Source organism: Choloepus didactylus, chromosome 2 (genome assembly GCF_015220235.1).
Source record: "Choloepus didactylus isolate mChoDid1 chromosome 2, mChoDid1.pri, whole genome shotgun sequence".
NCBI lineage: Eukaryota > Metazoa > Chordata > Mammalia > Pilosa > Megalonychidae > Choloepus > Choloepus didactylus.
In genome coordinates this window covers 17,010,555-17,032,450 of record NC_051308.1, presented here as the reverse complement: position 1 = coordinate 17,032,450, position 21,896 = coordinate 17,010,555, and the positions used below count along the sequence as shown (strand labels likewise).

The window sequence follows — 21,896 nt, the reverse complement described above, 5'->3', positions numbered from 1 at the left end:
TGTAAACAGTGGGAAGGATAAGATTTCCTAGGGAGAGGGAGAAAAGTAGAAGATCTAAGAGGTAATCCTAAGGAGCATCAAATTTGAAGGTGGTAGAAGAATAGGAGCTACAGAAGAACTGAGGAGTGAAAGGAGAGGTAAGAGATTCGGGAAGAAGCAGCACAACTGGGCAAAGGGAAGTGTTCCAGGGAGGAAGTGGTCTGCAGAAGCAAACACTGCCAAGAAATCATCTAAGAAGCTGTGGTTAGAGCCAGATTGTGGAAGATCTAAATGTTAGTAAAGTGAGAAGAATATGGACACTATTCAATAGGCAACAGGAAACCTAGAAAGGATTTGGAGCTGAAAATCTACAAGCTTAAAGTAGTGTGTGTCAGATGGTCTGAAAGATGAGGGGCAGAAAACAAAGAGAGCATTAAGGAAGGTTGATCAAATTTGAGAAAGGCACCTAATGAGGGTGGCAGCACTGGGAAATGGAAAGGAAATTATGGCTGTTAGAGATTTTGGGGGTAAAAGTCAGAATAGCTATTTTTTGGATAATGGAAGGCAGAGAAAGAGAAGAATTCAAGGACACCTTATTATTCTAGTATTTTGCAGAATGATAACATCATTGTCACAAATGTCAAGGTTAACTAAGGGAGTCAGTCTTTGGGGAAGATTGATAGATTTGGTTTTAGACATGTTGAGTTGTAGGCAATATTGTAAAATACTCATGGAATTATTTTTTGTAGGTGGAAAAAAATGCTGCCTGCCACAAGCTTTCTGCTCAGTCACTTCTTTGCACTTTCGGAAATAAGGAAGTAAAATTTCATTGTAGTCAGAGTTCATCCTTTGGTAACTCCACACTTGATTTTACAATTTCTGGAAATATTGTAATGAGTGCCTAGATATTTTGATTTTGCTTTATGGTCTTTTCCCCCTAATTTACTTTTTTGATCTTAAAATATGGGCTTACTCTCTCCATATAAAGGTATTTCCAAAGATTTAATTATCAGATTTTGTGGATAGACTTTATACTGCTTTTCCTCTCTAACTGCCTTCTCACCCTTTCCTCCTTTTCCTTTTTAACTATCTCTCTTTTATTCTGTCCCCACTTATATCTCTTCCTAATAATGCTCTAGTGCAGTAATCCCTGTCTAAATGCCACACCAAAAGATTGAATTAGAAAACATGAGCTTGCTAATTCACCTGGGAATTGAAAAGCAGAAATTACCTAGTTTGGATTGGACATTTTGAATTTATCTCTATTTCTCCCTTATAACTAAAAAAAAAAAAAAAAAGTCCATCTGTCACCTTATATGATTTAAATTTCACATTATAAACATTTTTCTTGTAATGTTTGAATAGTATTTCTTTATGGGATAGCAAGCATATCCTGAAAAGTCCTATTTACCACTATAACCCCAGTGTCTTGAATAGTGCTTAGAAACAGTAGAAGCTTAATCACAACTTGTTAAATTGTTAAATGAATGAATTATGAGGCAGGCAGAATGGTCTGTCTGCTTTTTTTTTTTTTTTTTGACTCTCCCTATTGCTTTCTATCTTTTATACTCCCCAGGTGTCAGTTTCTCCATCATCCTTTCAGAAAGACTTGGAGCTTAGTTACCAGGTTCTGTGAAATGTCTTGCATATTGAGGCTACTTAGTTTAACTAACAACTAAAAAACTTGTTACAGAAGAGAGTTAAAATTAGGAAAGCTAATAGTTTGTCAAATTATAGGTAAGCCCTAGAATCATAATGAATATTAAAAAAGAATCCTATATAAGAGGTGAATTATATATAAACATATGTCTGTATGTATATTATATGCCTTTTCTGTATTAAGTTATTTAATTTACTTAGGATTATTACCTAGCAGTGTATTTGTGGTGCTTTTTTTTTATCGTGCCTTTATTGGTAGTCGCCATCTGGTGGTATAGAATAGCAGCTGCTCATAGATCAATTAAACTTACTTATTTTTATTCCTAGTCCTTTTATTACTTCATTTCTTAAAAGTAAAACCAAAAACAATGGTTAAAGAATACATATAATCCATTGTATGCTCCAAGAAGGAATTAAATTTGGAGGAGTAAGATTTATACTTTGCCAGCTATGGCAGAAAAGAAAAGAAAACAAAACAAAACAGTACATTTTGTTTTCTCTCAGTAAAATCCCTTCACCCACTCTCTTATTCATTCATCTGACATTTATCAAGCCGCTACCCTGTGCCGGGTTCTGAGGTGCTGGAAATTCAATGTCACGGTCCCTATGTTAAAGGGTAAGAGGACATGGTAAATAAAGGTGGTCTACTGTGTTTTAAGCACTCGTGCGCCAACAACTGGGCCAGGCCCTTCATACCCAGTATCATATGGAATCATTACCACAACCCTCTGAGCAAGGTATTATTATCCCTGTTTTTTAGATGAGGAAAATGGAACTTTGATAGGTATCTAACAAGCTTCAACCCAGATTCAGAGAGAGCCAGGCTTGTCTAACACCAAAGTCGGAGCTCCTAAAAAAATCCACTGTTTGAGCTACCAAAGTAAGGACAAGGGTGTAAGATGCTTTTGAATTAAATACAGTTTAGGCTTTTTTTTTTTTTTTTTGAGGTGAGGCGAGGTGAGGCAAGGGGACAGAGGACACCTTGAAGAGTGATAAAGTTCTTACAAATCATTTAGCTCTGGGGCTAATAGAAAGAGATAATAAAGGGTAGGAAATGTGAATGGCTATGATCAAGAGTTTGAATGATCAGAAAAGAGATGAGCCATTTGCCTTGGAAGACTCGTAGAGATACACCGGGTTGAGTACATAAGAACAAAGACCAACATAGCAGAGTTCTCATTTGTGAAATCTAAGATTAAGAAAACAAGAAACCCCTCTGCAGGATACTTGTCACTGATGCTTCACTATTCCATCTAATACTACTTCTCCAGATCTTCATGGGTGCGTATCTACATGACATAAAATTCAGTTCAGAATTTTTTAATGTATTGCCTTTGCATTGTTCTTAGAATTATTTCATATATAAAAATTTCAGCTCAGCGCTACTGTAATTCCTCGAGGATGGTCTCATTATTTATAAGTAACAGTCTTAATTCCCTAGAGCAGAACTAAGCCCACAGAAGGCCTCCATAAATACTTGCAGAATTGAGCTTTTTTATTATTTCTTCTTAGGCGCCTGTGGATAATATGTGGCATTTAGCACATTATTTAAGAACTCTGATGTTAAAATTCTACTGCTTTTCACTTTGATTGGAAAACAGGCTTTATTTTCACGAAGACTATTGATATACTACAAGAGCAGGGCCAGTAACCCAGCTTCTCTAAACTACAGTTCCCTAATCCACACCTCCAACCTTCTTTTTCTTTAAAAAAAAGCAGGACTTGGCACTTCTTATTTTACTGCATAGGACCATATTCTAACAAATTTCTGTTGTGAGAGGTTTCCATTTTGAAAGATGAAGCAGCGCCCATTTGTTCATGCAAATGTGAGGATTTTCCCTCTGAGAAGAAAATGGGACCTGGCATGGACTACGTGCTATGTAAGTGTTTGCTATATAAATGAATATGCTTTCTGCCTGACCAAAGGGCAATGCTATTTCCAAAACAAGCTTCACACAGTGTACCCGTGTCTTTGTGTATCGTGTGTCCTCTTGTCGGCAGTGCCCTCTTCTCTCTAACCTGCTTTGCCCAGGCTAGGTTTGATCTCCTTGGTGAAGCCTTCACTGATTTGCCCCACAGTCAGCTGGCTTTCCCTGTGGGTACCACTCATGGTGGTCCCGAGCAATTTAAGTTCTGCTCTTCACTATGAAATTCTCATACCTTGGCATGTGTCCCTTTAGGTTCTTTGGTTCCAATGTAATGCCCTGAATGTAGTACATGACTGATACATATTTGTTGTAAATTATGAATTTTCTTTTGACTTGAAAGAAATACTTTTAAAAAGAGAGATGGTATTCGGAAAGGGAAGGAGGCAATAAGGGTAGGAATATAACCCTTATTTAACTTAGTCATTCAGATTTATTAGTGTATGCACACCGACTGTAAGTAGAGCCTTGCTTTAGTGTGTCAAGGAAGTAAAACTCTCGTTTTCCTAAATTCAAAGGTAAACAGATACAAGTACCAGCCAAGATCAGGCAGCAAGCTCAAAACCTTGGAACCTTAGACAGCTGGTATTTCTTTGCATTCTGTTCTTTCTGCGCCTTTTAGAGAAAAATATGTAAGACCGGTGTTGCAATTACTTCAGGAGTCAATGTACTGCTTCAGAATCATATAAAAAAAATTAATCCCTTTAGTTTGTTTCTTTAGGAATTCCCTAGAGAGTGATGAAATTCATAGGAGAAACAAGACTTTTGAAGGACAGTATGTGAAGATTAGCAAGCTAGAGGAAAAGAAGCCTTGACCTAAGGGAAGGTGAACGTGAGAAGATAAACACATAGTAGTTACCTCCAGCTTTTAGGCAAATACAACTTCACACTCATGGTTGATGCTTTTTTTAAAAACATTCAAGCCAAATTTATAGCTTTGACAGAAAAAAAAAATATTCAATAAGATATCTTGAGGCCCAAATGATGACCTGATATCTTAACAGTTGCTGCAATTCCACATTCTCTACTCTTAAGTTTCAAGCTGTTTACTCTTCCTTAAAAAGGGCAAGGGCTGCTGGAAAGAACACTAGAGAGAGAGGACACAGTATTAATTCTAATAGTATTTCTAGACTATTTTATTTGGTGAAGAAGATTCAAAGTCATTCCTGAGTTTTGTCTCTTAAAGATCTCTCACAGCCTCCTGTGGGGGTAGACACCAGTGAGACTTGCCTTCCACTGTGTCGTGGCTTTAACTTTTACCAGCAAAGGGGCTTGGTAAATGTTTGCTGAGGACACGGATACTCTTGATGAGGGAGGGCTGTAAGACCTGGGGTTCCTGGAAAGTCAGTGACTCTCACTGACCTTCATATACATGCACAACTTTTTACCCTGCACAATCAGTTGCAAGCATTTTTAAAAAGTGCTGCTAACTTTGGTAGTGGGTCTACCGTGTCTTAGGATATTTCAAGTTTAGTTTGCAAAACACAAGAAGAGGGATGATGAGGTGGGAAAGGAAGAGGATTATGGCAAATACAACACTGAGTGTATGGCCAGGACTTTGTGGGTACCCAGGGCCTGGGCTCCCCCTCCCCGATGGGGAATTAGGCCCCACAGCATGCAGTAGCCTGTGTGACCGGGACAGAAGTTGAAGGTCATCAGGCTTCCTCAGGGAAGAAAGTATGTACAGATGGTAGCGTAAACAAAGCATTGAAACTCCACTCCCCTGATCACCATTGATAACAAACTTCCAGACTCTTGTGTCATGAGACTCTGCTGAAACTCTGTTCTTACACACTATGGAATGTCTTTGTCTCAAATCTTTATAAGCTGTCCCTTTGCACTCCCACCCTTGTGGAGCACTGAATGCCATTTTCCTTCTGATGGCTGCCACCAGAAACCCTCTCCTGTTCATAACTCCTAATAAACCCATGTCTCACTCTTTGCCTAGCATGTTCTTCGGTCTTAGGGCTGCACTGACCCAAGCCCTCCAAGAGCTGGGTTGGAACAGCCTTCATATAACATCATTATGTACTGGACCATTAAGGAACATATCAAAGGGCTAGGTTCCTGCTCATCTATCTGAGAATGGACAATTGCAGCTGAAGCAGCAAGAGCCACATCAGTGATGATCCATGTTCTCAGAATTTGCTATGTGCCGAGCAGTAACTGCCTGAGGGGTCAAAATGCAGGGACAGACGTGGTTCTTTACCTCATAGAGCTTAAAGAATACTGTGGAAGACAATGAATTATGCAATAACGTAAAGTGTAAGAAATGCTGTCATTACATGCTATGGAATAAGTTCTCCCTAGACCCCCATTCTCTTCCCCCAGGGAAAATTCTCTTCATGGTTGCTCCCCTGGGATTTGGTTCATACCTATGGTAGAGAATCTATGATGTATTAGTGTCTATCAGTGTGAGGTGTTGAGCTCATGAAGATCAGGGACTGTGTTCTATGCATTTTTATATCCCCAGAACCCAGCACAGTGCCTGGAACATCATGGAGTTCCTACAAATGTTGAATACATAAATGACAATCTCATAAATGCTAATAATAGGGTGACAGCTGGGAAGTTTATGTAAACCTGAAGAACCCAGGACTTTTGTCATGTGATGCTCTGACAGGTTTTATTATACCCAGTCTTTCCCTTTTTTATAAGACATATAAAAGACTGTACACTGAGTACCAGCTTTAGATCATGGAGAAATTTAGCTTCAATTTAACTTTTACCAGAGTTGTGTTCTCAGAAGTGTTTATGAAAGGGAGGTAGAGTGAACATTACCTTTTCAGGAAGAATTCTGCCTCTAGAAGGGGAAGAGCTGAAAACCCCTAATCCCGCCAGCACCAGTCTCAGGAAACAAGGCTCAGAAGCTCCGACATGAAAAGCTGGCTCAGCAAATCCTGTGGCATGACTGAAAGGTAAACTAGAAGTCACCTAAACCAGTACCTTCCTGCTTGTAGGTTGTGACTCCTACTGTACCATTTAAGGCTGAAACAATCCCAGTCTAGCTTAAATGATCTTCTTCTGAGATCCTTTAATCTTTCACCAGCCAAACCAAGTGTCAGGCAATTTACGTTAATATTTTCAGATAAGGCTTCCTCTAGTGCGATCAACAGCCAGGAAAGTTGGAAAGCTGGGTTAAAAAAAAAAAAAAAAGTTCATTTCCTTCTTCCTCATTCCAGGTAAAGATGAAAGAGCATTCCCCCTAGAGGGGCGAGGCCATGCCTGGAGGGCAGGGTGGGCTGGCCACAGGCTAGGCCCAGGAAGACCCTGGATTGGCGCCTTTCCCTTCCTCCTTCCCGAAAGGTCCCCTCTTCGGCAGCAGTCCCGCACGCTCGGCGCCCACTTGTCCTCTTCCCATCACGTTCTGTTTATTTACACGATTCTCTGCGTCCCCACTCCACCCGGAGAGCGTTGGGGTCAGGGGCCCCAACTCGGCCGTCAGGGGGGCGCCTCTCCCGGGGCCAGCACAACTAAGGGCTCGGCCCTGCTGGTTGCCCTACTCGTCGCTCCTCAGGCTGCCAAACCTTCCTACGTCTTTTTCTGAGCAAACTGATGAGGTCTTTCTAAAGGTCGCCTCTAACGAGACGATTTTACGGTTTCGTTAGGGCAGGTGCCGATGGAGCGGAGCAAGCCGGGCCCCGCGGGTTTCTCCCGGCGGGAGCAGCGCCCGCCGGTTTTGTTTGTTTTCTTCTGGAGTCGGCTAAACGCGCCGCTTCGGCGGCGGCGGGGAGGGTACGCCAAGCGCCAGACCAGCGCGCGTCTGCTTCCAACTTGCGGCGACTGCAGGGGCTCGGGCGGGGCCGGGTCTAGGCTAGGAGTACCGCACAGAGCTTTGTGAGGAAGCTGGGGGGCAACCAGAACCTCGAAACTGTCACCTCGTTAGCACGCGCTTGGGCACCACGGAGCAAGATTCGGGGGGATTTAACTTATTCTTGTTAGAAGGGAGGAAACGAGTCTTGAAAAGAAAGACAAATGGCTTTGACTTGTAGCGCGCAGGATATTCCCGGAGTCCGGTACAGGTAAGCTGCACCTGCTTCTAAGTACGTTGGGCGCCGCGCACACTTCATTTCGCAGGCCCCTTCCCTGAAGGGCGCTTCCGAGCACTCCTCCCCACACACCATCCCCGCGCTCGGCGGGGCCTGGGAACCCAGCACCGGCTTTGCCACTGCAGCCGCCCGGTCGACGAGACGGACGGCTGCCTTGTCTAATTACGAGGCGAAGACTACGGCAGCCTGCAGATCGCCGCCAATGGGAAGCTGCAGAGAACGTGGGGGGCGGTGCTGCTAGGGAGTGGGCGGGCGGTGTTTGGAGACGGCGCTGCAGACGGCAGGAGCTCGGGAGTAGCCCCAGCAGTAGCTGAGAGCGGGAGGAGGAGCGGGAGGAGGAGTGTGAGTGCGAACACCCTCCGCCCCGTCCGGCTGCTCCGAAAGCTCCAGCCCCTCCGCGCGCCCGCCCGCCTGCCTGCAGCCCCTTGGCTTCCCCAGCCCTAGCGCCACCGGTGAGCCGCGCCTGCGCCTCGTTCCGCCCGCAGCCGGCGGGTCGGGGGACACCTCCCCGCCGGAGATCGGCCCGCGGGGAGAGTCCAGAGCCGGGCCAGGGCGGCGATGGGGAGCCCCGGGCAGCGGCTTGCTCCGAGGCGGTGGCTCCGGTTTCTGCCGCCCGGCGCTCGCGGACTGTAGCAGGTACCGCGCCGCTCGCAGCCGCTGTCGGGCCGGACCGCGTCCGCTGAGGTGCGTGTTGGGGTGAGTGGAGGAAAGAAGAAACCCCCCTCTTCTCGGCGAGGATGGGCGGAGGGTCCTGTCGGTAGCTTTCTGGGTCGGTCTCTGGAGACGGCTCCTGGGAAGACTGTCCCCGGGAGGCTAATGGGCTGCCTTTGGGGGAAGGGGGGCATCTCTAGGGCAGTGACAGCGGGGTGGACCGGACGGCGGCCACGGAGTCGCTGGGGAGCAGGGCTGGGGCCGGACTTCAGGGTGGGCTTCGGACTCCGAGAAGCTGCAGTTGGGTCTGCGCGCGGCCAGGGGTCGACGGGGCGGAGATCCCGGCTCGCAAATGCGCCCCTCACTCTGGAGTCTCCGGTGGAAGGGTAGCTGCGCCGCCGCTCTTTCTCTCAAAGTTATTGATCGATTGAAAGGTTATTCCCCTCTTAGTGACATTAAGACTAATGAGAACCTTGCTTTAGGTGCCCAGCAAATCCTCTCTAACACTGAAAAGAAAACATCAAAAGGCTGCCAGATGCAGTTTACCCTTTGCACCAGTTGGGGTTACTTGTTTAACTCGCCACAGAGTGTATTCCTCCTTAAAGATGTGTTCCCGGAGCGCGCGCGTCTCTGGGCACCTGACACGTCCTCACCGGGGACCCGAATCACTCTTTTGTAAGATCTTGAGTAGCTTGTGCGTGTACTTCTGACTCTCAGTACGTCCTTTCTTCTGAGTCCGGATGGCTCTCCTACTGTATTAATTTCTGTGTCATGCTTCATTTCTCGGCTCTTGGTCCTGTTCATGTCCCTCCGTATTATTAAAGGTAGTTTGACCCGTTCCTGGGAATATCACCACGAGCACCTACAGATTAATTTTCAGCTTTTTGCTGAAAATCCAGAGAATCAATTTCGGTTTGTCATCTACAAGCGAGAGCCAAGGTTTCTCGCAAGAGAAAACAACTTGGCATTATCCCTCTGGGAGATATTTATCATCATTAACCTGCTTCGGTTAAATTAATTCATCTCTAGATGACTCCCGCGTGAGTATTGGAAAAATTAAGTGCATTGGTCACGGAACTGTGTTTACCAAAACATGATTTTTGTCAAATTAAAAATTGGTAGACATTTTGGATTTTGCATAAATTTAGATTTGATTTTGATAAGGATGGCTTTTTTTTTTTTTTTTAACAAAGCATCTTGGTGGTTCTCATCGGTAAGTTGGAAATAGTCACTCAGATTTTCCTTTTCTTTGCCTCTTTTGTCTGCCGTTTTCATTTCTAAGCGTTAACACTAGATGGCTTTCTTATGACAGGCATTTAGTAAACTGTGCTTATGAGTTGCCTATGTCTACATTCCAGGTTGCATTTTTTTCCTTAGAATTTGTAATAGGAAAAATGAATCTCCAAAACTGTTGCTTTCCTTCAAGTATATTACGTCCCTGTAAAACCTAAACAAATCACTATCTAGGCAGGTATCAAAAGGTGGCCTCTTGTTTCTGGCATTCATAAAGATGAACTGCAAGAGACAATATGACTTTTGTATTAAGTCACATATTTAAGAAGGTCTCTTTCATGTTTTGGCTAATTTGAGGAATTTAAAGTTCTACAGGGAGTTTTGTAATTCTGTTTAGAAAGCATTTCCCCTTGAAGTGTTCATTGCTTGATTTTGTAGGTCACTACCTGATTCAGAGAGTTGTAAAAGAGTATTTATTCATTGGAAAGTGCAATTTTTCTTGAGTTTTGCATGCAAATGGCATTGCTTTCTAAAGATTCCATTATGCATTTGGGGAAGAGATGTAGTTGAAGTAAATATGTGTGATTCATACCAAAGATTGTGTTAGGGGCATTTTTATTTTCTTTCCCTCTAGTTGATACTTAATTTTTCATTTCTAAGCACATCTCCCTTTTTTGAGAAGTACAGTAGCCTATAGATGGCCATTCCAGCAGCTGCAGATTCCTAGTCATGTTTTAAAGTATCTTTATGCTAAAGCAAGACCATGATGTCCTGTCCAAATCCTGCCTATGTAGATCTGAAATTTATTTACAAGTTGAAGAAATATTTTCAAAATATCTTTATAACTGCTGTGTACTGTATGCCTTGCCCAGGTTGATATATGACATACTGGCTTTGTTCTAAAATAGAGTATATTCATAAATAGCTGAAGGAAAAAACAAAGCAGAACAAAGCCCCCAAAACTACTGAGCAGACCTTTGGGAAGTAAGAAATGAAATAAGAAACAGCTTTTCTCAGTACCCATATGCTACCTATAGATGGAGTGAAATGAACTTGGATAAGAAGAGTTTAAGCATTTGGTCCGGAAAATAAAGCCAGAGCTATCTTACAGGTATGGTGATGGAGCTTCTGGCTTTGGATATGAGCCACAGATTTTTCCCAGATGATTTTAGTATATATTTTTCATAAAATGCATGTATGTTTTTAAATATTAGAGTTTCTCAAAGAGCTTTAATTTTATGGAATGTAACTTTTTTTCTAAAAGGGTAATTATCAGATCATCTTGATTTGGCATATGTGACACTTATTGTGGTTAAAAATGTGTAATATGGGTTGGGAAGATCCACCCCACCCCCCAACCTCCAAGACGGGAATGGTTCTTTGAAACGTTCCTTGATACCTGAGGACCTGTCCACTTAGGGGATCCTTTTACCTGAGGCAGAAGGGGAAATGGGTTATTCATTTTGAAAAGCTAACTTATTCCTGAAAGTGAGAAAATTAACTAGTGAGCTACTCTGAAAGGGTAATTATTTGGCAATGGAAGAAACTGATTTAAAAGTGCTGCGTTTGGTAAATAAAACTAATTTAAAAGGGGTTATGCTTATTGCATAGTTTGCAAAGAATTAAGTGTTCCTGCTCCCACAGCCATAATTAGTAAATGCAAGGTTTTGGAGATTGGGGAAGGCATTGGGTCTTTGAATTTATTATGTATTTATGGTTGTGGTTTAGGATTACAGATCCTTTCAAAGACATGCTGAATTTGAAGAAAATTTGGACTATTATTGTTAACTGAAAAGCAAAGTTGTTTTCTCTATTTTGAACTTGAATGAAATATGACGTACATTCCGGAAGAATTCAGGAAACAATGTTCTGGATGTTCTACTTCCATTAAGGTACCTAATTCCCTTGCTGAGTGATAGAGTAGAACGAGCATTATTCAGGGGGACAGGAACTTCAAGTTTCTCAGCTCCATTGCTTGTTCCCTAAATAACGTTTTGATAAGCCAGTTACCTTCGGAACCTCAGTTTCTGCATCTTACAAGTAAGTTTGGCTCAAGTATTTCCATGATCCCCCTCAGTGCCAAAGTTTTACAAATCTTTATCATTTAAAATATATATATTAGAGTAATGAAAATGACTGATTGGAATATTTTATATATTTTTCACGACTGTGCCTTTTCTTTGCCTGGGTTTATAGATTAGTAAGTTTGTATATAAACATTCCAGAGAGTTATAGCTGCTTCATTTAACTTGAAATCTTTTATTCAGAAATTGCTTTTCTGTTCCAATCACATTCAGCTGTGACTTCTTTTAAAGGAAGACTAGCAATATAATATGCCTCATAACTTTGAGATAAATTAGTTTGATCCCTTCCAAACTTGATTTGTAAACTTTGGTTCCAAAGATCAGCAGTGGTCTAAGGGAGCCAGATCTGATCCATTGTAGAGGTTCTGTTTCTTATGAGATGTCATATTTAGTGTAACCCAATTCCTTGATATTTTATTTTTTTCTATTCAACACAATTGAATCTAGTCAATTGGGAGATTGGAAAGAAGAAAATATGCTATAAGTTGGTTTAGTTGTCATGGCATCTCTGGACCAGAAGGGACCTTAAAGATTACCCCTTCCTGTTGTTTCTGTACTTTTCGGTTTCATCGACCCATAAAATTATTAAATAAAACAAAACAAAACCCAAAAGCAAGTTTTAGAGATTGCCAGACTCGTTGGCTTTTAATGTTACTACGTAAAGTACACTGAAGATTAATGACAATGGCAAATACCATCTATTTTCATTGTATTTCATTGTAAAATATGTTGATATTCAAAAAAAATGCAGGGGGTTGGATATGAATGCTGTCAGATGAAGGGAAAGTTCTTCAGTACTGTTGGAATTTGTTTCAATTACCACCCCCTTTCCCAACCAGCACATATTTACATGCATACAGACACTTTATCCTTTTGCACAGACCATTGAAAACTTCACTGACCAGTCTGGATCCTGTTTTAGTTTCTCAAACAAATACCATGAAATGAGTCTGGTTAAACAACGGGAATTCATTTGCTCACAGTTTGAGGCTGGGAAAAAGTACAAAATCAAGGCATCATCAAGGGGGTCTTTCTTCCCAAAGACTGGCTGCTGGCGATCCTTGGTGCATAGTTGGTCCCATGGTAAGGTACATGGATGCGTCTCTTGGTCTCCTTCTCTTCTGGGCTCTGGTAATATTCAGTTTTTTGCTTCCTGTAACTTTCTCTTTCTCTGTTGGAATTTCATTGTGCTTATAGAAGACTCCAGTAATAGGATTAAGACTCATCCTCATTGGCTGGGCCACACCTTAACTGAAGTAACCTCATCAAAAGGTCCTACTTACAATGGGTTCATACCCATAGGAATGGATTAGATTTAAGAACTTGTTTTTCTGCAGTACATACAGCTTCAAACCAGCACAGATCTTCTTTGTATGATCTCTGCAAGTGGTCATCTAGCAATGCCTAAACATCTCAAGAATGGGGATTCTCTACCTTTTTGATGTTTTTGGCTGTTAGAAATTTTTTTTTGATCTATAGAATTGAAACCTCATTCCACCTACTTATTATTTAGAATTCTACTTCCTTGGTGGCCTATAGGACAAATCCTTCTATAGAAGTATTTCAGTTATGCACTGAACTATACCTGTCAATGTTGGTCCCCAAACCAAAAGCTTCTAATGACAATTGCTTGATCAGTGTAAAGTAGAGTAGGGTGCCTTTCTTTCTAGTTGATTTCCTGTCTGTATTGATAAAATCCAAGTTTGCATTCACTTTTTTTAGTGGCTATGTTACTCTGATTCAGTGAGTTTCCTGTTCGTTAAAACTCCTGAGTCCTTAATCACATGCAGCCATTAAGCCATATTTTTCCCATCTTGTACAAATGTCATTCAAGTTCTAACCTTTATTGTGCTTGGATTTCTTTGTTTTAACTGGTTCTTCCCATGGTGAATTTTGCAATTTGCTTGTCATGCAAAAGATATGCTGTCTGCACATTGGATCAGACTGTCTTTTATATCTTTATTTAAGTTACTGATGAAATTGCTAAACTGGACTGAACCATGATTGTACCACTAGAAGCTTCCCTGTAAGTTTCAAGGAGTCACATTTTGGAGGTGGGGATAGGGAGGGTTACAGTTATGTACTGATACACTTAATTTCTTATAATTATCCCATATCTATCTATCTTTTCCACACAGATATTGTCAAAGAGCATGCCAAACCTTTTTGTTGGTTCTATTGATCAAGTTATTCTAATAAGAAAAAAAGGTTTAGCTTACCATGGTTCATTTTTCGTGTGTTCCTGGTAACTAGAACTGTGCTTTGCAGATAGCTGGTGATTAAGAAATATTTGCTAAATGACTGACAGAATGAATGAATGAGAGAAGCTAGGGCATACTGAACATTGGAGCCTTAGGCACTGAAAAGATTATAGAAAAAATGAGAGTGTTTTGGGCTTTCTTCAACTTGCTGTCCAGTTTAGTACTGTTTTTTTTTTAAATTTACTTTCAGAAAATAGGGAAGAGAACCATAATTTTTTCCGATTTTGCAGAAGTTTTAATTAGCTGATGCACTTTTCTTATTTGATAAATAGACACAGCTATCATGGGCCTCATGAACTATGCCAATTAGAAAATTACTTAGTATTTTTCACTTTTGCATATTTGCTAAATCTGTTGGAAGAAGCCCCATTTTAGTTGGGCTGCTCAAGGAATCACAGCAATCCAAATATGGGATATTTAGTTGTGTATTCAATTATGCTTAGGTAAAAAAAATCTAGAGAAACAGCCAATGTTAAAAATTGTTAACGTTGGAAAGAACTCTTGAGTGATTAAAGAATTATGCATGCTGAGATGAACTATTGTGTAATTTTTTTAAAAAAAGTCTGACTGTAATGCTTACAGCATAGTAGCCTGTGTAGTCGATGTTATGATTGCATTTATTTTCTTCTGAGTTTATGTTAGTTTTCTAATAAGTAATTTTAGGAATTACGGTTTTGATTCTCCATACAGTACAAATACTACTGTTCTGAGTGTTTAATGCCTTAATCCAAAGAACAGTTGTTGCTTTCTAGTAGGATCTCTAAACTTTTTCCAATGTGGATCCCATTTATACAAAATCTTTTTAGTACTCACCTGTCTAAAATCTGAATATGTATGCATTTGCATATATATCTATACGTGTGCTTGTATATGTTTGCACATTTATACATGTACACTTTTCCATGCTAAGATATTGTTCCGGTTTGCTAATACTGATGTTTTGCAAAATACCAGAAATGGATTGGCTTTTATAAAGGGGGTTTATTTGGTTACAGAGTTACAGTCTTAAGGCTGTAAAGTGTCCAAGGTAAGGCATCAACAATAGGATACCTTCACTGAAGGATGGCCAATGGCGTCCAGAAAACCTTTGTTAGCTGGGAGGGCACGTGGCTGGCGTCTGCTCTGGAGTTCTGGTTTCAGAATGGCTTTCTCCCAGGATGTTCCTTTCTACGCATCTGCTTGCTCCTAGGTTGCATTCTCCAAAATGTCTCTGTAAGCTGCAGCTCCTCTTCAAAATGTCACTCTCAGTTGTTCTGAGGTCCTTCTGTCTGTGAACTCCTTTATAGGACTCCAGTGATCCAATTAACATCCACCCTGAATGGGCAGGGTAACACCTCCCTGGAAACTATCCAATCAAACATTTCACTTAAGGTTGATTGAATCACATCTCCATGGAAACACTCAATAAAAAAAATCCAATCTAATCAACAATAATAACTCTGCCGCCACAAGATTGCATCAAAGAACATGGCAGATATCATGGACATTATAAAAAATAAAAATATAAATTTTGAGAAGGGTGGTATTAAAAATAAATGGAATTGGAGAACTTTTGTTTCCATACCTCAAAGCCTTGTCTGTTTAGAGTTCATAATGATTGGCAAACAGTATATCTAGGAGACCTTTGGAGACTTGTCAGGGCAGCCCAAGACAGACTCCACCCTTATTGGGTCCAATATTTACTGTATTCTTTTTCCCAAGGGCACTTCTGACTTTGGCCTGATTCCTTCTAGAGCAGCTTGTGGTTTACTTGGTTTGAAATTTCATTTGTTGGGGGAAAAATGATGTCATGAGGGATACCTTCTTGCAGATTTCCTTGTTGAACTCAGCTGTTTCGGAAGCATTGAACTATCAAGGACTTTGGCCTTGCATCTTATCCGCACCCAGCCAGCACCATCCTAAATTAGAGTAGAAGGACATGACTAATCATTTGCCTGTCCAAAAACTTATAAAAGAATAACAGCAACATTGAAAGTTTAGATTAATGGTGTAGTTCTGCCTATATTTTATTGATCAGAACTATAGTACACACCACCTGTACGTACAAGGGAGTCTTGACAGTGGTAACATATAGTATCTGTACAACTGCAGCTAGCAGTACCCATCCCACCCCACCCTCCTTTCCACTATCTCCTGTTTTCTGTTTTATTTTCATCATATATATTATGCTATATCATATCAATATCATATATCATGTAAATTATTATATATTATAATACATTATATTATATGTTAATTTTTATATGCTTATCTTCTGTCTTAATAAAATGTTAGTGCCGTAAGGGCAGGGACAGTTTTGGATTCCTATATTCCTTGCATCTAGATGTTTTTTGACACTCAGTAGGCTTTCACCAAATGTATGTGAAAGGAATGATGACAGTCGTGGTTAGAACATGAAAGAACTTAGTTAGTATCTTGGCTTTTCTTGGGCTAAGTACTTTTGCTTTAAAGTTCTAATTATTTCTATTGTGAGTGATGTATTCAAACATTTGAAATGACCTTTGATTGAACTTTTGATATGAAAAGTAATTTCTGAAGAGGGTTTTAACATAGGGTCCCATCAGTTCCATCAAGACTTTTATTGCCCCATTCAGAAGGGAACGCTGTAGGGCAGTCTGGGCACCCTGGGGTGTGTCCTTCCTTTCTTGAGAGGGGGTGGTGTACACTTGCCCCAGGTTTCAAAGTCTGGACCCAACTGACGACTGCACAGCCCTATTAGAATCAGTGAGGCGAGGTTACAGTTCACTAAAAGCTCTGGTTTGGGCTCATTAATAAAGATAACTGAAAATAAATTATTTCTGAATTGTGTAACATTACTTGCAGTCTTTTATTCTCAATCTGCTAGCAATTACAGTTTCTTTTAGGGAATAATGATTTTTAAAACCCCGTCAGTACTACATAGTAGGCCGGTAGTTGATGTAGTACTTTTGATTTGAGGATTACAGGGTACATTAGAATATTATTTAAGCCTTAAATTTAGTGGGTACTCAGGAGGCAAAATTTTAATTTTACATGGTAGAAGCCTTTTATTTTTAATCCTGACATAGTAATAACTCTTGTATTACATGAAGTTAGGGAGATAGCATTTTAACTCCTGTTTCTTTAAATTTGTGTGTTAAGATATGCTCTGATGGGAGCTGTCATCAGAGGAATAGTAAAATAGCCTAATTTACTAACCAATTTTGTTTGAGGACCATTGTAAGTCATTTGCATGGAATAATGGGTCTATTTTCCTATTTAAAAAAGTTTTAAATGATGATAAGAATGAGTAAGGGAGGCTACTGTTTTTGACTTATAACCAGAATGAAGAATTGGGGAGAGATATTCCCACAGGTAAATTTGAAAACATTTACTGTGCTGTGAACTTTCATTTGTGTTCTCTCACTATACTTAACAGGAACCTTCTGAGGCTGGTGGGATTATCCCCTTTTATAGATGCAAAAACTAAGGTTTAAAGAGAGATTGGTTTTCTGAATCTTAGTTCTTAAGAGATTCAACCCAGGTCTCAATTCCGAATATTGCTCTTTCCTTTGTTGCACAGCTGTCTTGTGAGACCTCAAGAGACAGTTAAAAATGAATGAATGAAAGGAAGGAAGTATAGAAGGTGGATGCATGAGAAGAGTTGCTGTGATGGAATTATCTCACTATTCTTGAAAGGAGGAAGTGGTGGGCCAGGGTTGAGCTAATGAGCTGATCTAGTCAAAAAAATGCCCTGTTGTTTCAGCCAGTGGACCATCTATTATTAATTGGAAATTTTGTCATTTGTGGTGAGGTAGCAGTTTTGCTGATTGAATCAGGGTTATATATTCTTGGTTGGGAAATGAGTGGGTTCCATGATCATGCAGAGAACATATTTTAAGCTCCTGAGTCTTTGCCAAGATTAAAAGAAGTATAAGAGGAAAGCAATTTTTGTTTTGCATTTATACTTTGCTGGATTTGCATAATCTTTGTTTAAGCCGGTTGAATGTGAATCCCTAAATAAATTCCAGGCATTTAAATATTTAAAAGGATTCATCCACAGTACTCTACTCATCCAAAGAATAAATGCTTACAACAAAGAAAATAACACCCTTGCAGATGTAGCCCTTATAGACTTCCTTCACCTTGTCATTGAATTATAATACATTAATAGCGAAGCTAGAATTTGAACATTCATTGAAATGCTTAGCTGGCTCTGTTCCAAAATATTGTTTCCCTGGTAGAGAAAGCAGGACAATTTGTTTAAAACTGGCAGTTAGCCAGTCAGAGTAGCTCTGACGCAATCATTGCTGTAACTACTTTGCTCTGGCTGCTAATTTTAGGGCAGTTAAATCTGGGTGCTGTCTGATGGCTGCTGTCACTGTGCGTCTGGTTGTGTGGCGCTTTCTAAATTCATCCTCTTACTTTGGCACATTAACTCTCAGTTCTTTCAGAAATAAGCTGCACAGCAGAGGGATGCTGAGCCGGCACAGGAAATGTGAATGGAGTGAGGAGCAAGGCCCTAGGAGGGTTTCAGGAGAAACATCCTTTAGTTTTACTATTTTCTTTGTCATTCCACCAAAAAATACTTGTCACTTATATACTTCTGCTCAAGCACAGTGGGAGATGTTGAGGAGGATGGAGAGAAGGGTAATGGCAACATTTGCTTGTTTTTCTTGCCATCTCTGTAAGCACTTAGTGTGTTTAAAATGAACTTTTGCCTTTTTTTCTGAAGAAAGGAGTATTATACAGAAGAGCAAAGTAGAATTTCCTTCCTATTGCAGAGGACAGAAGTAGGATGAGAGGTTGTTGGTCTTTTCTAACTCACTTAGCTTCCCATGGTCATGAGTATAATCCAATTTTAAAATAAGAATGTTGGGCCAGATAATCTTGAGAACTCTTTAAACTCTGATGTTCTAAGATTTCCTAGTTAACAGGGACCCCCTAGGGTGTGAGGGCAGGAACCAGACCACTCCTTCAGTGTCCTCCAGCCCTAGGTAAGTGTCTGGCACAGTCAGTAAATTAGTTGACTAATAGAATGTTAGGCCTGAAAGGGACCTCAGGGCTAACCTCTAATCAAACTTCCTTATGTTACTGATTGGGAAATATAGGAGAATATTTAACAAGTAGACCTATGTGTAATAGAATGCGCTGCCTTATTAGGGGATGAAGTAATTACCCATTCATCTCTAAGTGTTCCAGAAGAACTGATGACCATGTGTCAGATTTATTAGAAAAAGATTCCTGCATAAATGAAACCATAGGGTAGATGGGCACTACAGCTTTTTTTTCAGATGAAAGACTCTATGGGTCCGTGAGATGAGGTGTGTTTACATAGTCAGAAAAGCATTTGAGGAGAAGGTAGAACTTGCTTTAAGCTTTGGAAAATGGTTAGGATTTGAATTTTTGTTGAAGGCCTATTTTATACAAGGATGCTGTTGGCTCTGTGGGGCACCAGCAAAACTTATGAAAGATACCATTGTTCATTTGGTAATAGTACTGTCTCCATTAACTCAGTCTGCCTGAAACCAAACTCATCACTTTGCCAGATTTAGGTTTTGCAACTCCAAATATGGATTTTATTAACAAAAGCAATGTTGTGGTGAAGTGATGGATGGTATCTTCAAAGTGGTGATTAAATTGTCTATTATGCAAGATACTCAATTTGATTTTTTTCCTATTATAATTTACTAAAGGTTATAGAGTATATCATTAACCTAAAAGAAAAAATATTTTTGATATATCAGAGATATTAAATAAACAATATTTCAGGATGAAATTCACTGCACCTATTTTATGTATTTGTCCAGAAGACATACACACAGGTTTATATTTTCAATTCAAGGTCACATGCTTTGTTTGGAGACTTTATCTTTACGGAGTTATAACTTTTGGGGATTCATTTACCAAAGTGATTTTAAAAAATTATTTTAAGTAATAAAAGTTTTAAGTTGAGATAGCTTTAGGGAGGATGATTGGAGTTAGATTTTGTGGCTAATGTGAGTTTGCCCTTACCTGAGGTCATGTCCATTTATGTCTCTTGAGGATGTGTATTAAGTTGCTGTTGATTTTCTGTTGCTTCAGTTCACTTTCATTTTTATGTTCCATGAAGTAATAATAAGTACTAGGTAAGATTTGCCTTCTCCCCTTACACTCCAAAACAACAGATCTCAACAGAATCACCATATACTTTCCTCCAATTTATCATGCAGATTTTCAACATACAGTTGAAAGAATTGTGCAGTGAACATCCCTATACCCACTACCTAGATTCTACAATTGTTAACATTTTACTTTATTTGCTTTATACATATTTATCCATCAATGGGTCCATTTTATTTTTTGGATGCATTTCAATGTAAATTGCACAGATCAGTGCACTTTGACTCTAAACACTTCAGTATGTATATCATTAAAAAGAGTTCAAAACTTTTAAAAATATTTTTTGAGGTATAATTTATTCAGTGAAATACACAGATCTTAAGGGTATCATTCAATGAATTTTGACAAATACCTATACCTATCTAACCCGTCCTTCTATTAAGATATAGAATGTTCCTATCACCTCAGAAAATTCTCTTATGCTCTGTCCCAGTGCCCCAGTCATTTTACCTACTCCTATCCCGAGCAAACACTTTTTTTTTTTTTTTTTGCCATAGATAAGTTTAGCCTGTTCTTGATCTTCATATAAATGGAGTCATACAGTATGTACTCTTTTGTATAAGGCTTCTTTCACTTAGCATAATGTTTTGACTTGTTTTGTTTTAATTTTGCCATATACTTTTAAATATGTTACCAGGCTTACTTGACCTTCACTTTTCATCAAATGTCCTTTTTAAAGATCATATCCATTTGTCAGGTGTTTTACGTATTTATTTTTTATTTTTTTATTTTTTTTTAAATTCAGTTTTATTGAAATATATTCACAAACCATACAGTCATCCATGGTATACAATCAACTGTTCACAGTATGATCATATAGTTATGCGTTCATCACCACAATCTATTTCTGAACATTTTCCTTACATCAGAAAGAATCAGAATAAGAATAAAAAATAAAAGTGAAAAGAGAATACCCAAACCATCCCCCCATCCCACCCTATTTGTCATTTAGTTTTTACTCCCATTTTTCTACTGATTTTTTTTCAATTTTTTAACTTTGTTTATCAAAAAATTAAAAACAAACAGGCAAACAACAACCAAAAAAACCCCACAACATTTCAAACAAAGCAATGGATTAAGGAAAACAAATAACCTAAAATAACTACTTTGCTTCCAATATGTTCCTACCATACCCCAAGAAAATTAATAAACCATGTCCAAACAGAGGAGTAAGAAAAACAAATAATCTAAAATAACTACATTGCTTCCAACATGTTCCTACCATACCCCAAGAAAATTAACAACCCCTAAGAAAACAAAGGAATAAGAGAAAAAAAAAACCTAAAATAACTCTATTGCTTCCAACATGATCTTACTATATCCAAGAAAGTTTACAAACCATAATCATTCCTGAGCATTCCCATAACATTGAGATTACCCTCCATAGTTTATCTGTTCTTATTAGATTATCATTCCCCCTCCACTAATTGGTATCTCTAGGTCCCCTACATTCTACAGTATAAAACATTGTACATTTTTCACAGAATTCACATTAGTGGTAACATACAATATCTCTCTTTTTGTGCCTGGCTTATTTTGCTCAGCATTATGTCTTTTTTTTTTTTTTTTTTTTTTTAATCTTCATTTTATTGAGATATATTCATATACCACGCAGTCATACAAAACAAATCGTACTTTCGATTGTTCACAGTACCATTACATAGTTGTACATTCATCACCTAAATCAATCCCTGACACCTTCATTAGCACACACACAAGAATAACAAGAGTAATAATTAGAGTGAAAAAGAGCAATTGAAGTAAAAAAGAACACTGGGTACCTTTGTCTGTTTGTTTCCTTCCCCTATTTTTCTACTCATCCATCCATAAACTAGACAAAGTGGAGTGTGGTCCTTATGGCTTTCCCAATCCCCTTGTCACCCCTCATAAGCTACATTTTTATACAACTGTCTTCGAGATTCATGGGTTCTGGGT

General features: G+C 39.5%; 1 protein-coding gene across 5 annotated transcripts in view; it reads left to right on the top strand.

Annotated features, from left to right (window-relative positions):
• Positions 1 to 7,923: 7,923 nt before the first annotated feature.
• SIPA1L2 (signal induced proliferation associated 1 like 2) overlaps positions 7,924 to 21,896 on the top strand; it is a 261,788-nt gene continuing 247,815 nt past the window's right edge. For 3 of the 5 annotated variants that reach the window (XM_037820991.1, XM_037820984.1, XM_037820977.1), the window contains exon 1: positions 7,924 to 8,308. The gene's annotated coding sequence lies outside the window, so the exon portion shown is untranslated. The remainder of the gene's footprint in view (positions 8,309 to 21,896) is intronic. The other 2 variants (XM_037820966.1, XM_037820960.1) reach the window with 1 other exon arrangement.